This window comes from Staurois parvus, unplaced genomic scaffold, assembly GCF_062004578.1.
Source record: "Staurois parvus isolate SC_StPar_1 unplaced genomic scaffold, SC_StPar_1.0 ptg000066l, whole genome shotgun sequence".
In the NCBI taxonomy this organism is placed as follows: Eukaryota; Metazoa; Chordata; class Amphibia; order Anura; family Ranidae; genus Staurois; species Staurois parvus.
Genome location: NW_028317862.1, coordinates 63805 through 80659, shown reverse-complemented (window position 1 = coordinate 80659; position 16855 = coordinate 63805).

The following is a 16855-nucleotide window of genomic DNA, read 5'->3' as shown; positions in this document are numbered from 1 at the left end:
TACCGAAAAAAAAATCTGCCAAAATACCGAAAAACGGCCGAACAAATAGCCCACTAACGATCCGAAAATCGGCCGATTTTATTTTCGGCCGAAAAATCGGCCAATTTTCGACCCATCTATGGCCTGCATAAGATATGGTGTGGCCCTAGGGTCAATGTGTGTTTAGAATACTTCCAAAATGCACATACAAAAACACTCCATCCAAATGCATGTTGCATTTCTATAGCATGTTAAACAGAAGAAAAATGCACTTACATAATGTTAACATACGCAAGTAAAAGTAGACAAAATCCACATCCTTTTATTCTGGCTTCACATACATGCATTGTGGTCTAACACCGCACTCCTGGGCAAATCACATGCAATTTATGTGCGTTGCAATTAGAGACAAACATTTTGCACACCTCAAATTGCACCGCATCCGGGCCAAAAATGTGCAGGACCCTTTTTCAGGGTATGCACATGTATTGTACTGTCCAAGGCATTGCACACTAACGCATTGCACACTAAAAATGTCAAATGCGTTAGTGTGTACAGTGCATGAGTGTAAAATGCTTTAGTGTGTACAGTGCATGAGTGTAAAATGCTTTAGTGTGTACAGTGCATGAGTGTAAAATGCTTTAGTGCACACTGCAGTGTACAACGCATTGCACACTGTAATACACTGTAATACCGTGTACACCCACACATTGTAGACTGTAATGCACTGTACACTGTCATGCAGGATAGAGCTACGCATTGCACACTGTAATACCGTGTACACCCACACATTGTAGACTGTAATACACTGTACAATGTAATACCGTGTACACCCACACATTGTAGACTGTAATGCACTGTACACTGTCATGCAGGCTGGAGCTACGCATTGCACACTGTAATACCATGTACACCAACACATTGTAGAATGTAATGCATTATACGCAGTATACATGTCCAGATATTCAAAGATTAGCCATGAAGGCCTAGCTGGTTACCTATTGGGCGACCGCAGATAGCCGAATAACGCTACACTGCATCCAGGCAGCTCTGGGAGGGCGTCATATGACATCCTGGCAGAACGCGCTCTCCGTGATTGCTGTGTCTTAAGGACACAGCTGATCACGTGATGTGGTAAAGGCCAATCACAGCGGCTTTTTACCATGTGATCAGCCATGTCCAATGACACGCTGATCACCGGGAAATGCATTTGCCGGGTCTTGGCTGCACTTTCATCACGCTATCAGAATGTGTGGAAAGTACTGCCGAGAACCAGCAGTTATCAAAGCAGGGGTCGGCCCCGATGATCAGTGCCCACCAGTGCCACCCAACAGTTCTGCCCACCTGTGGCCAGCAGTGCCACCCACCAGTGCTGCCTCATCAACGCACATCAGTGTTGCTAAATTACCAGTTTACCAAATGTTATAATATAAACAGACTTTTATTCATTATGAGCTATTTTGTGGTTTATCGAGCAAAAAGTAAAACTCACAGCAGCAAGTCAATACCACCCAAAGAAAGCTCTATTTGTCTGAAAAAAACTGATATAAATTTAAGATGGGTACAATGTGGCATGACCGCACAATTGTCATTCAAAGGGTAACAGTGCAGAAAGATGAAAATTGGCCAGGACAGGAAGGGGGTAGGAGTACCCAGTAGGCAAGTGGTTAATATCATTGACCCATCAATACCCAGGAGCTAATGTGCAGATAAGTAGCATGTGCACCAAGTGAGATTCTGCTAGGCCCCACCCACAAAATTGCAATTACCTGTCCCTCACATGTTATTAACATATTTGCAATGGCCACACTTACTGTACATATAAGGATCATCTCCTCAGTTGAGAACTGTGCTCTCGCCATGTCCAAATGCCAATAAAGTTATCAAAATTTTCAACCAACACAAAACCTCCAACCACTTGTCATCCACTTACACTCCCCACAACCACTTCCGGGTGCGTGCGCACGTGATGACGGACTTCCAGGATAGCCGTTCATGCGCCATGCGGACACCTGTTTGGTGCTTATTTGTTTGCAATCGCGCATTTTTATGTGCGGCTATGATAGCTTTCGCAAATGTGTGTTTCTTATTGATTTGTTTTTTTTAACCTTGGCTAATATTTGTTGCCAAAGGCCAAAAATCAACAAAGTGTGGACTATTTTATTACTGTAAATCAAATTGTAGAAAACCTGTAGCTGGCTGCACAGTGAATGTGACATATTCATTAGTACATAACAATATTGTGGTGCAAGTGGGTTTTTTTTTTTGGTTTTGAAAAAGCCTGTTTGCACCCACTTGCATATTCACGCTCTTACAAGATCATTTGAGCAGATTATATAAGTATACAAAGTAACTATTAAGGTTGTTCATATATTGAACATAAAATAAATACAAAAACATCGGTCAAATATTTATTGATCAAATATATCGTCATTTATTTGGTCAGCAGGAACAAGTAGGTACAGTCAATATCTTGGTGAGTCACAAAAATAGGATTGATGTGGCAAAAATAAAACACTCCTGCTCATAAGAGCTTACAATCTAAAGATACTTCTAGTGAACTGTGTGTGCTCAGGTTATAGCAGGAAACAAAGGGGAAGATGAATCAAGTAACATTTTCATGCACATAGGATTTACTTACACAATCACTTAGTATGAAGATCCATTCACAAAAAAAAGTCTTCAGATCAAAATATCAAGAAAACAAAGCATGTGAAAAAAACCCTCCCACCTCTACAAATCCCCTCCCACCTCTACAAATCCCCTACACATACATTTGTCAGCAGGTTTGTCAGAAAAATGCATTGGAGTCTAAATAAGCAAGCAAAATTAAAACAAGGGCAGATTTTAAACAAAACGATTGACATGTGTGAGGCTTTCAATGCAAAGAGAAAAAACACAATCATTGTGCAATAACACACAAACACTTTACAAGGCCAAAATTATGCAAACATTTCCCCCACTTCCAAACACAGCCTGAGTGGTGTCTGGGGCAATTCAGCACAAAATCTCTTCTTCCCCCAAACCACTACAAGCAAGGACTTAGTCACAAACCACCCGGCCTAGTAACAGGCCAAATCACTCCCTACTGCACATCTTTATATAAGCTAGGGTGCATTTGGAGCACGCCAAACAAGGCCCCACACCCAATGAAGCCTAACCCACCACTGACCTTAATTTGGTCAGTGAAAGTGTTTTCACCTGATGAATCCGCTTCCTACCTGCATTAACCCTTGGTATACAGGCCCCACAAATCAGAAAGATATATACAGTGAAATGTACGTGTGCAGCATACAACAGAACATTGAGCAGGGATGTGAAAGGGAACCCCAATTGGAACCGTTATTGCTACTATGGTCACAATTCCCTCCAGATTCTCGCATGAGTTAAGACAGTCACATGACCACATCTTGTATGCAATACTGAAAATGACAAATCGATTTGACTAGTATGGTGAATTTCCCATCAATTGGCAAAACACTCCAGAAATCAAACATCACCAAACATTACACTCTGGGCAAAGCTGATTTACAAATCCTGCGACTTACAGTAAAGTTGACCATTTTAATGCAATTTTCAAGACATCTGACACAGATCTCTATGCAAATTGCCACTAAAGTAGTACATGTACTACTATAGAAATCAGTGTTTGAAACGCACCCATGTGGTCACTCTAATAGCAGACAATAGGGTGCGACTTTGCAGACGATTTACAACTTGCATGTTGTGCAAATCACATGCCAAGTCCCACTCAATGTGCACGCTATTGGAGCGTTCATATTGTTGTGGTTCAAACTTGGTTGGAGCCGCAAGTAATAATAGAGTAATGAATACACTACTTTTCATGCAATTTGCTGAGAGATCGGTGTTGATTGTCTTGCAAATTGCAGTTGAAATCACCATGTACCCTAACTTTGAAATCATGCAACTTCTATGCAAGTCACATGATGTGACTGTGGTGTCAATAACACCACTTAAAAATCTGCTTTAATGTGACCGGGTAGCCCCCAGTAACATTGTTTGCGATTGCCATGCAATTGGCATTACAGGCGACTTGCAAATTGTAGACCAAGTCGCACCCTATTGGCCACTGTAGGCTCTGTTCACATCCAATTGGATTGTGAACTCGTGCAACTTCACTGTAAGTTGGGCAATTGCCGCATCGGATTAGATGTGACAGTGGTGTTGGCCCCCAGTAACATTGTGTGCAATTTGCCATGCAAAGGGCAAGTTGCTGGCCATGCCAATCGCATGACAAGTCGCATCCAGGGTGTGCAATTTCAGGTGCGATTTGTGAATTGACATGGTACCTGATATTGGATATAATGAATGTGAATGTGAGTGTATTAACGTACGCCATTTGTTGCAGTGAGAGTTCAAAGGTATTTGAAGATTTTGGCCATTTATTAGCAATTTAACATCTAGACTCAAATAGAAATCGCAATGCTACACACAATTGAAAACACAACTAGTTAGTAATTCTCTAGAAAACACAGTAAAATTGGCAACTTAAACAGTAATTTTCAATTGCATATAGTGTGAACGAAGCAGGAAAATTAACAAAGGAAATAAATCTTTGAAGGCGTGCGGTCTGCTTTGCATTTGGTGGAAAAATCCATACCAGTATTTGTGACAAGTTTGATGTGTGGATTCACCAACCAAGTCTTTTCTCTCTCGCTCACTCTTCTTTGTCTCACTGGCTCGCTCTTCTGTATGTCTCTCTTTATCACTCTTCAGTATGTTTTTCTCGCTCACTCTTCTTCATCTCACTGGCTCGCTCTTCTCTCTCTCTGTCAGCTCTTTGCTTGCCAAATCCTTCACAAAAGTGGGTTGAGTGTAAACCATCATTATCAAATCTATTAGTGCTCCAGGCTCTTATCTTACCCCATTGTATGACATTCACATAAGGTGCAGCTTTGAAGGTGTTTCAACAGACAAGGCCTCATTCTAATTCACATTTTAGGGATCACTTAGACAGAAAGCAAAGATGTTGCCAGAACATCTATTTGAAGACAGCCACACACGGAGATCATACTACTTCCTTGCCGTGGTTGGGATTCAAACCGACAACCCTAGAGTTGTGAGGCAGCAGTGCTAACCACTAATCCACGGAGCTACATTGCTAACCCAGCTTGTATTTCTGTGCTGTGAATCAATCCTAGGTCCCTGGGCATGGTCAGTATAACTAGCCAGATATCTCCAATGTGACACAAATGTTGTGCTATGTTGCCAATTCAGATGTATGATGGTTCTATGTATCCCAATACAAAGGATTGCAATACTAATACAGGCGTACCTTGGTTTACCAATGCCTCAGGGAACGTCATATTTGGGGTACAAATGCCAAACCATTTCAGTTAATTGGTCGGTTTACAAATGTTTGAATAATTTGGTATGGGCATGTGGCCTGGTATGGTTCAGGAGGGGGGGAGGCGCTCGCTTGTCCCCCCCCCCCCCCTTTCCTGACCTGCTGGGCTGCATGCTCGGATAAGTATGTGTTATGGATTTTGGGGGGTACCCCATGCTGTTTTTTATTTAATTTCAGCGTGGAGTTACCCCTTAACATCCATACGAGACCCGAAGGGCTTAGTATGGATGGGAGGGGGGACCCCACGCCGGGTTTTTTACAAATTGTTTATAATTCCCTGCAATACTTTTACATCAACTGTCAGTGGGGAACTCCGCCGACAGCTGAAACATGAGCGCTGCATTGGTTTTCACTACTAAAATGCTGCATGAGTTGATAACATAACTCATGCGGGATTGTAGGAGCGACAGCCATGTGTTAATGTTTCAACTGTCAGCGGGGTTCCCCACTGACAGCTGAATGTAAAAAAAAAAAAAAAAAGCGTGGGGTCCCCCCTCCCATCCATACCAAGCCCTTCGGATCTGGTATGGATATTAAGGTGGAACTCCACGCTGAAATAAAAAAAAACAGCTTGGGGATCCCCCCAAAATCCATACCAGACCCTTATGCGAGCATGCAGCCCGGCAGGTCAGGAAAGGGGGGGGGACGAGCGAGCGCCCCCCCTTCTGAACTATACCAGGCCACCTGCCCTCAACATGGGGGGGTGCTTTGGGGAAGGGGGGCTCCCCCCCAAAGCACCTTGTCCCCATGTTAATGGGGACAAGGGCCTCTTCCGTTATTGGGATAATTGGTCAGCCATTTTTTGGGATTTTAGCATATTTTGTTTACCAGTAAAGTTGAAAATTTTTTGTTCCAAATTTACTGATAAAAAAAATGTGCCAAAATCCCGAAAAACAGCTGACCAATTAACCCACTAACAGCCCGAAAATCGTTCGATTTTCTTTTCGGCAGAAAAATCGGCCGATTTTAGACCCATCTATGGCCTGCTTTACATGGGTCTAAAATCGTCCGCAAAAAAAATTGGCTGATTTTCAGCCCGTTAGTGGGTTAATTGGTCAGCCATTTTTGGGAATTTTGCAACTTTTTTTAATTGGTAAATTTGGATAAAAATTGGCCGATTTTGCAGATCGGCCGATTTTAGCTGCAATGATCGGCAAATTGGCTTATCTTTTAACAGATAAATAATCTGCACATGAGCCATGACCTGCAAGAAAAAGAATAAAAAAAAAGAATAAGAAAAAGAAAAATGCAGGCCTTAGATGGGGCGAAAACTGACCGTTTTAAAAAAAAAAAATCGGTTGTTCAATGGGCCGACGTTACCACCAATGGTAAAAAAATTGTTCGATTTTCGCCCCATCTACGGCCTGCAAATATAATAGCGAAGTAATTACTTCTGTCCCTGCAGAGAGCTGCGCTATTATATTTGACATTAAAAAGTATAAAGGTTGCAACATTGTATCTATTTGTATCCGAATAAAAACATCTATATCCGGAGGATGATGTGCCCGGCTGGCCCCGCCCCATACCTATATAAGAACTGTCAGCTAGCCTCTTCTTCACTAGGCTGGAAGCCTCCGACGGGAGCGGAACCTTTTTTTTTTTTCTTTTTTCGGGTCCCTGCCGCCGCCGCCGTGATTGACGTTGGATCTACTTCGGGGGACATTGTTTTAATAAAGGACTTGTCAAAGACCCTGTACTGTGTTTTTTTTACACCACACTTAGTTTTTTTGTGAAGGAGTCTGCGGGACCATGTACCGCAGACTCGTTCACGTAGGGGGGGGGCCGGGATCTGGGGGCCCCCTTGTTAAAGGGGGCTTCCAGATTCTGATAAGCCCCCCGCCCGCAGACCCCCACAACCACCGGCCAGGGTTGTGGGGAAGAGGCCCTTGTCCTCATCAACATGGGGACAAGGTGCTTTGGGGGGGGGAGCCCCCCCTGCCTCAAAGCACCCCCCCATGTTGAGGGCATGTGGCCTGGTATGGTTCAGGAGGGGGGGGGGCGCTCGCTCGTCCCCCCCCTTTCCTGACCTGCCGGGCTGCATGCTCGGATAAGGGTCATGTTTCAGCTGTCATCGGGGTTTCCCACTGACAGCTGAATTTTAAATTATTTCCGTGAATTAAATAAATAATAAAAAAAACAGCGTGGGTCCCCCCCTCTCATCCTTACCAAGCCCTTCAGGTCTGGTATGGGTATTAAGGGGGAACTCCACGCTGAAATTTAAAAAAAAAACAGCGTGGGTCCCCCTCAATATCCATACCAGACCCTTATCCGAGCATGCAGCCCGGCAGGTCAGGAAAGGGGGGGGACGAGCGAGCGCCCCCCCCCCTCCTGAACCATACCAGGCCACATGCCCTCAACATGGGGGGGTGCTTTGAGGCAGGGGGGGCTCCCCCCCCCAAAGCACCTTGTCCCCATGTTGATGAGGACAAGGGCCTCTTCCCCACAACCCTGGCCGGTGGTTGTGGGGGTCTGCGGGCGGGGGGCTTATCAGAATCTGGAAGCCCCCTTTAACAAGGGGGCCCCCAGATCCCGGCCCCCCCCCTACGTGAACGAGTCTGCGGTACATGGTCCCGCAGACTCCTTCACAAAAAAACTAAGTGTGGTGTAAAAAAAACACAGTACAGGGTCTTTGACAAGTCCTTTATTAAAACAATGTCCCCCGAAGTAGATCCAACGTCAATCACGGCGGCGGCGGCAGGGACCCGAAAAAAGAAAAAAAAAAAAAGGTTCCGCTCCCGTCGGAGGCTTCCAGCCTAGTGAAGAAGAGGCTAGCTGACAGTTCTTATATAGGTATGGGGCGGGGCCAGCCGGGCACATCATCCCCGCCCCTTACCTATTTGAGAAATGTCACCCTGTCTCTCCACTGAGGCTAACTAGCTGAATGCAGGAGACAGTCTGACATTTCTTATATAGCTATGGGGCGGGGCCAGCCGGGAACAGCAAGCATGTGACATGGGGCGGGTCACTCGGATGATGTCCCCGGCTGGCCCCGCCCCATAGCTATTTAAGAAATGTCAGACTGTCTCCTGCATTCAGCTAGTTAGCCTCAGCGGAGAGACAGGGTGACATTTCTCAAATAGGTAAGGGGCGGGGATGATGTGCCCGGCTGGCCCCGCCCCATACCTATATAAGAACTGTCAGCTAGCCTCTTCACAAGGCTGGAAGCCTCCGACGGGAGCGGAACCTTTTTTTTTTTTTCTTTTTTCGGGTCCCTGACGCCGCCGCCGTGATTGACGTTGGATCTACTTCGGGGGACATTGTTTTAATAAAGGACTTGTCAAAGACCCTGTACTGTGTTTTTTTTACACCACACTTTTTTTTTTTGTGAAGGAGTCTGCGGGAGCATCTACCGCAGACTCCTTCACGTAGGGGGGGGCCGGGATCTGGGGGCCCCCTTGTTAAAGGGGGCTTCCAGATTCTGATAAGCCCCCCGCCCGCAGACCCCCACAACCACCGGCCAGGGTTGTGGGGAAGAGGCCCTTGTCCTCATCAACATGGGGACAAGGTGCTTTGGGGGGGGGAGCCCCCCCTGCCTCAAAGCACCCCCCCATGTTGAGGGCATGTGGCCTGGTATGGTTCAGGAGGGGGGGGGCGCTCGCTCGTCCCCCCCCTTTCCTGACCTGCCGGGCTGCATGCTCGGATAAGGGTCTGGTATGGATATTGAGGGGGACCCACGCTGTTTTTTTTTTTAAATTTCAGCGTGGAGTTCCCCCTTAATATCCATACCAGACCTGAAGGGCTTGGTATGGATGAGAGGGGGGACCCACGCTGTTTTTTTTTTTTTTTATTGTGGACCTTTATTTTTACATTCAGCTGTCAAAATAAATATTATCTAGACCTTTGAAATAAGTAAAATCATTACAGAAATAATTATAAAGGATAAGAAACAAAAATAGAATCACTAGAACTAAGGAAATCTAGTTAGATTACATGAAGATATGCCGAGTGCTGTTTATTAAACACAATAGACGCGAGCGAGTGCCGGATGTCAGAGGATTCCACAATCAGATTCACTATTAGTCAGTGGCTAAAAAGCAAACGCCCATGGCAGAAGTCTAAAATGTGTTCTGCACATGCTCAGTTGTATCTGCCAAAGACACTGCACGGGCTTCTAGATTTTTACTGTGTCGATTTCCTTGAAAAAAACGATTTTTAACACATTTTTAATTTTTTTGGAAATAGCAGATATTGTTTAAAGTGAAGTCCTGATATTTGGCAAAGCAAATTTCTAAGTGAACATGTCTCTGCAGTGATTTTTCATGGTTTTAGACTTGCTTCTTAGCAAGTCTGTTTTGTGAGTCTGATTTCGGGCGTGTGTCCTTTTGTGAATTAGATTGGGCATCTGCTTATGGGCTCTGCTCAATAGTGAATTAGGTTGCAGGGTACAAAATGACGGACGCCCATGAAAATTGGGCTTAAGCCCATAAATATGCGCCTACGCCCAATAGTGAATCAGGGCCAATATGTCTCTCAGCAGATAGCTTAGGGTGTCTGCTTTCCGAAAAGGGGTCATTTGGGGGTGTTTGTTCTATCCTGGTATTTTAGCACCTCAAGAGAGGTCACAGCTGTCCACCTCCTCATTGGCCACATTCTTTCCAGAAAAGGTTTTTCATTGGAAAAGCTGGCTGAAGACTGGAGCTCCACTTTCGACAGGAAACATGTGACCTCCATTCCATCATTTGTTTTTGTTAATGAACTTTAAAACATTAGGAGTGGAGGTCACATGTTTCCTGTCGAGTGGAGCTCCACTCTACAGCCTCTGCTTGTTTTTTGCATAAAAGTTCACTAGCAAAAAAAAGGGGAGTGGAAGTCATGTGTTTCCTATTAAAAATGGAGCTCTATTCTGCAGCCAGACTCTATTGTAGAGGAGACTGGGGGCCAGAAGTGGGAGGAGACTAAGGAAAGGACGTGGGAGGAGACTGGGGACCGGAAGTGGGAGGAGTCTGAGGGAGGGACAGGAAGTGTGAGGAGACACGAGTGTTGCTTAGCAACCCCAATACCGCTGCTCAGTCTGCAGCTGGCTCTCCTGGGATCAACATCGATTCGGCGCTGCTGAGTGGCAGACCAACGGACCAATGGATTGCGAAGCCTGTGCAAGCAGGTGGAGCCAGCAACATGTGGGCGGTGATCATTTCATTTCTGAGTGAATAAAGGAGGAGATTGCGGAGCAGGGGTGAGTACAGTGTATCTTTTATATTAGTATATATATGAATGATCGGTGAGGTAATTGGGGTGAAGTAGTTATTGGGACCGCCCCCATGCAGCTGATGAACACTGACATTCAGTGAGGGTGGATCTAGAGAGGAATCAGTAGGCCGGTGTAGCGGCAAGATGAGTATCCCATGTAACTCGGTATCCTCCGAAGGCTGGGTGTGCCTTAAACCGGCGCATGCGCAGTTGCTTCAGGGGATACAGATTTTCATGGGATATTTATCTTGCCGCCGTTACACCAGGATGATTGTTCCCGGTTGGTTGGAGGTGGAGCTGTGGTCTGCAATCATCGGCGGGTGATGGGACAGAATGTCATGTGTATGTACAGGTCTTTCATAGGATCGATCTCCTGTGTGCATAGCCAGCCCCCTGATCTGTAGAAGCAGCAATAGATAAACACGGGAAGAAGCAGATGATTGCAGGATGACCTTGCAGCCTCTTTATTCCTGTAGTATTGAAGGTCTGGGACATGGCTCCATCACACTCAGGCTCACACATCACTTACCCACCTAAGGATTCCCCCCCCCCCTTTCCTGACCAGGACATTTTTGGTGCTGTGTTACTTTAACTGACAATTGCGCGGTCATGCAACACTGCACCCAATTGAAATTGATGTCCTTTTTCCCTCCACAAATAGGGTTTTCCTTCAGTGGTATTTGATCGCCTGTACGGTTTTTTTAATTTTTTGCACAACAAAGAGCGACAATTTTGTGAAATAAAAAAAAATATTTTTGACTTTTTGCTATAAAACACAATTTAAAAAAATGTCAAAAAATCAAATTTCGTCATATATTTAGGCCAAAATGTATTCTGCTACAAATACATGTAAATTAACTAGTTTATAGCATCTACAAATGGCGGTGTATATATACTGGAATTTTCATTTGTACTAGTAATGACGGCGATCAGCGACTTATAGCGGGACTGCGGTGGGCATTCTGACACTGGGGGGAACTAACTGCCACTGACATCCCCAGTGATCACTGCTAATAAAAAGCACTGACACTACTAATGACACTGGGCAGGAAGGGATTAACTTTTGGGCAATCAAACTAAAAATCCCTGTTGTGGAAAGTTTGCTAGAAAGGGTGTAAAGCAGTGGGCAGAGGATTGATTCACAATTTCTAGTCTTTACTGAAGGGGGTCTGCTCTCGGATGTCTTCACCGAGGAGTGTCAATACTTCCGGGGGTGTACTGGGGTGTCTGTGCTGAGGGGTGTTTGTACTGGTGGTTACTGGGGGGTCTGTTCCATTGGAGGCGTCTATAGTTGGGGGTGACCTGTACAAGGCGATTCTGTACTGGGACTGTCTATCCTTGGAATGTCTGCATAGGGGCATGTCCATAGTTAACTGCATTGAAACACACTACCATACTTTGCAGAGCACGGTGTTTCAAAAATAGTATGCATTTTTGATCTGTGATGTGAAAGTCATACATGAGTTTCTATACTGTTTCAGCACCCCCTGGAGGTTGCATCCTTCGCGGCTGATCTTTCACCTAGGCAGATCTCCGCTTGAGGCCGATCCTTCTAGGGGACTGGAAGAGTATGAACTCTGCACTGCTGTCCCGTCTGCGTGCGCTGTCTCGACTGTAAAACGGGGAAGGAGGTATACCCATCTACGGAGGACAGACAGCAGAACCTTTTTGACCAGAGCATCAGCAACACAACAAATGTGTGTGCAATAATGGTTTGTGTACTGAGGGTTGTGTTTTCTGGGTGGGTCATTAGTGCAGGGGTTCTGTACTGGGTGTGTCTATGGAAGGGTCTGTACTCAGGAGGGGTCTGTACTGATGTGGACTGTACAGGGTGAATCTGCACTGGGAAGGTTTAAACTGAGGGGGCTCTACTTGTCTTTTCTGCAATGGGGAATCTGTACTGGGGATCTGTACTGAGGGGGTGTTGTTAACATACACTCCCGTAGCAGTTCACAAGAACGGGGTGCAATTCTGATGCGGTGCAGAATTCGCTCAGAAAACGCTGCAAATTACGCACTGCATCAGTGTGAACCAAGCCTTAGAATCACTGAAGGCTGAGATCATTCCGCACTTGTACAGCTGCCTAGTGAATGACTCAACCAGGGACAGAGAGCAGGGCCCCTCTCCCCTTTACCCTGTGGCACCCGCTATGCCAGTCCAGAGTCCGGAATACATGACAGGGGCACCGTTACCAGGGGTATATGAAAGCAATTGGGCAGTAGTGCAGCCGCCCAAAATGCTTCCACCTAACAGACAGAAGTCCGCTTGTTAGTTTTACACACAATCCCAGTGGCTGCAGCCGATGGACCCAGTGTGTATGGGTCCATAGGCCTCATTCACACTGGGCATTTTAATCCGTGCAGGCCCATGGTTACCGGCACAGGGATGGACAGGTGTTTAGGGCATCTCTCTGTCGGCCGTCCCATAGCTGTTAACTGGGATGCAATGAATGCACGGGCACAGCTGCTGCTCCCAATGTGACATTCCTGTTGGTGGGGGTGCAGAGTCCCAAATGCACCCTAGGTTGTCACATTGGGAGCATCAGCTGTGTCCGTGCAACCGCTGCATCCCAATTAACAGCTATGGGACAGCCGACAACGGGATGCGCGGAACACCTGTCCATCCCCGTGCTGGTAAACACAGCCCTGCACAAGGTCCAGATATCATTCACACTTATGTAACTCCAAAATCATACGATTTCCATTGTGAGTTTGATGTAACTTTGGATGGGTGCGACTTTGGCTTTACTGTTGCATTGATAACATTATCGCTTCCGCACCACCGTATAGGAGAAATACTGCTACAGGGAGGCACAGGTGCAAAAAATCACGTATATATACATGATTTTGATGTTCCGGGTAGGGGGCGTGCGCTCCCTACCCGCGCTGCCATTCGCGGGCTCAGCTGTCAATCACTGGGTCCCGGCCGGTGATTCCCTGTTGGCACCTGGCGATCACAGAGCAGAATACCTTTTGGCCTAAATTTATGTAGAAATTTGATTATTTACTGAACATGTTTAACCACTAGCCTTCAGGGCACCTATACCCCCTTCCTACCCAGGCCAATTTCCAGCTTTTTTCTTAGTTTTTGTTATACAATTTTGTAAATAAGTAATTTCTCTCCTTCACTGATGTGCGCTAATGAGGCTGCAGTGATGGACACTGATAGGTGGCACTCATGAGGAGACACTGGTAGGTTGCACTGAAAGGCAGCACTGAAACATGACACTGATACAGTTGTGACCAAAATTATTCAACCCCCAATGCTGTAAAGGGGTTTAGGGACTATAGTGTACATTTGGAATTGTATTCAGAATCAAATCCTACAAGGACGTTGTAACTACCCAAATGCAACTAAAATGACATCAATTGTTTATGTAATACAGTAGTAAATGGTTCTTATGTGGTTTCTTCATTGCCACAATTATTCAACCCCTTAAAGACTACCACTCTGAAGAACAGAGGTTCATACAGGTGCTTTCCATCAGGTATTGAAAACACCTGTGGATGTCACCGAGCAGCAATCAAGCATAATAAGCACCAATTAGGCAGCTTTAAAATGACTGTGATACTCAGCTCCTTCTAGACATTTACTGGTGTGGTTACAAACATGGTGAAGGCAAGAGAATGGTCCAGGAAGACAAGAGAAGAGGTGATTTCTCTTCACAGGAAGGGCAATGGCTATAAGAAGATTGCAAAGATGTTAAACATACCAAGAGACACCTTAGGAAGCATCATTCGCAAATTCAAGGCAAAGGGCACTGTTGAAACGCTACCTGGTCGTGGCAGAAAGAAGATGCTGACTTCGACTGCTGTGCGCTACCTGAAGCGTAGAGTGGAGAGAAGTCCCCGTGTGACTGCTGAGGAACTGAGAAAAGATTTGTCAGATGTGGGTACAGAAGTTTCAGCCCAGACAATAAGACGCACACTGCGTAATGAAGGCCTCCGTGCCAGAACTCCCAGGCGTACCCCCTTGCTGTCTCCAAAGAATAAGAAGAGTCGACTGCAGTATGCCAAAAGCCATGTGGACAAACCACAAAAGTTGTGGGATAGTGTTCTGTGGACTGATGAAACAAAATTAGAACTGTTTGGGCCCATGGATCAACGCTATGTTTGGAGGAGGAAGAACAAGGCCTATGATGAAAAGAACACCTTGCCTACTGTGAAGCATGGTGGAGGGTCAATCATGCTTTGGGGCTGTTTTGCTTCTGCAGGTACAGGGAAGCTTCAGCGTGTGCAAGGTACCATGAATTCTCTTCAGTACCAGGAGATATTGGATGGAAACGTGATGCAGTCCGTCACACACCTGAGGCTTGGGAGACGTTGGACCTTTCAACAGGACAATGATCCCAAGCATACCTCCAAGTCCACTAGAGCATGGTTGCAGAGGAAAGGCTGGAACATTTTGGAGTGGCCATCGCAGTCACCAGACTTAAATCCGATTGAGAACCTCTGGTGGGACTTAAAGAAAGCAGTTGCAGTGCGCAAGCCTAAGAATGTGACTGAACTGGAGGCCTTTGCCCATGAAGAATGGGCGAAGATACCCGTAGATCGCTGCAAGACACTTGTGTCAAGCTATGCTTCACGTTTAAAAGCTGTTATAACTGTAAAAGGATGCTGTACTAAGTACTAAGATTGAATGTCACTTGGGGGTTGAATAAAACTGATAATGCTGTGAGCACAGAAAAGACATTTGTGGTTATTTCATTATAACTGTTATGTTATATTTGTCTGACCTACAAGTGCCTCTTTAATGTAAATGTAAGCAAGATGACTGAATGATCAAAAGCAATGTCAAACTGGCCAAAACACTCAATTTCAGTGGGGGTTGAATAATTTTGGTCACAACTGTATATGGCACTGATAGGCGGCCCTGACTGGCACTAATGGGTGACATTGAAAGGCAGCTCAGATGGGCTCTGATATGTGGCATTGATGTGCACTGGTATGCACTGATATGTGGCACTGATGGGCACTGGCACGTGGCACTGACAGGTGGCACTTCTGGGGCCACACTGATCATCAGGGCACACTGATGTCCCCTCCGCGGAAAGCCGACTACCGGCTCTCCTCTCGAGCTGTCAGCGTGACAGCTCGAGAGGAGAGAAATGCCGATAACTGGCATTTCCGTGTTTACATGTGATCGGCTGTGATTGGACACAGCTGATCACATGATCGAGCCGACATCTTCGACTCTTTCCGCGATCCGCTGTGTCCGAGGGACACAGCGCACCAGTGATCGTCGCGCATGCGCACTGAGAATGGTAGGACGTCATATGATGTCCTATCAGAACGAGAGAACCACCTTTCGCCCGTCATTGTACTATAGAGCGGGCGGATGGTGGTTAATAGCAAAAAGTCAAAAGTATAGTTTTTTTTTTTCAAAATTGTCAATCTCTTTTTTTATAAAACTCAAAAAATAAAAACCGCACAGGCAATCAAACACCACCAAAAGAAAGCTCTATTTGTGGGGGAAAAAATACGCAAATTTAATTTGGGTACAGCATTGCATGACCGTGCAATTGTCAGTTAAAGTAACAGGTCTGTATGGCAAAAAAATGGCCAGGTCAGGAACAGAGGTAAATAAAGAGTAAATAAAATTCGGCCCCTCGTAAATCACTTTAACCAAAAATTTGCAGATGTGTATACTCCCCATAAAAACATCTGCATCGATGAGTCCCTCATTCAATATTCTGGCCGCCTTCTAATCAAACAATATCTCCCCAGCAAGCGTGCCAGATATGGGATCAAGATGTATAAGACCTGTGAGAGGGCAACAGGCTATACATGTAAGTTTCGGATTTACGAGGGAAAAGATAGTCACTTGGAGCCCCCCGGATGCCCAGACTACATGGGGAGCAGTGGCAAGATAGTTTGGGACTTGGCGTCATCCTTTTTCCATATGGGGTACCACTTATACGTGGACAATTTTTATTCAAGCGTGCCACTATTTAGACATTTGTTCAATCTGGGAATTTGCGCATGTGGCACTGTGCGATCTAATCGCCGGGGCTTCCCCCAACGGCTTGTAAATACCCGTCTTAAAAAGGGGGAAAAAGCCTGCTTGAGAAATGAAGAATTGCTCGCAGTGAAGTGGAAGGACAAACGGGATGTTTACCTCCTGTCTTCCATTCACGCAGATACGACCGTCCAAATTACCACGGCAGCTGGTGTTGTTGAGAAGCCCCTCTGTGTCCACGATTATAACCTTAACATGGGAGGGGTGGACTTCAACGACCAGATGATGAAGCCGTACTTAGTTTCCCGAAAAGCCAGACGCTGGTACATAAAAGTGTCTGTTTATTTATTTCAATTGGCTGTA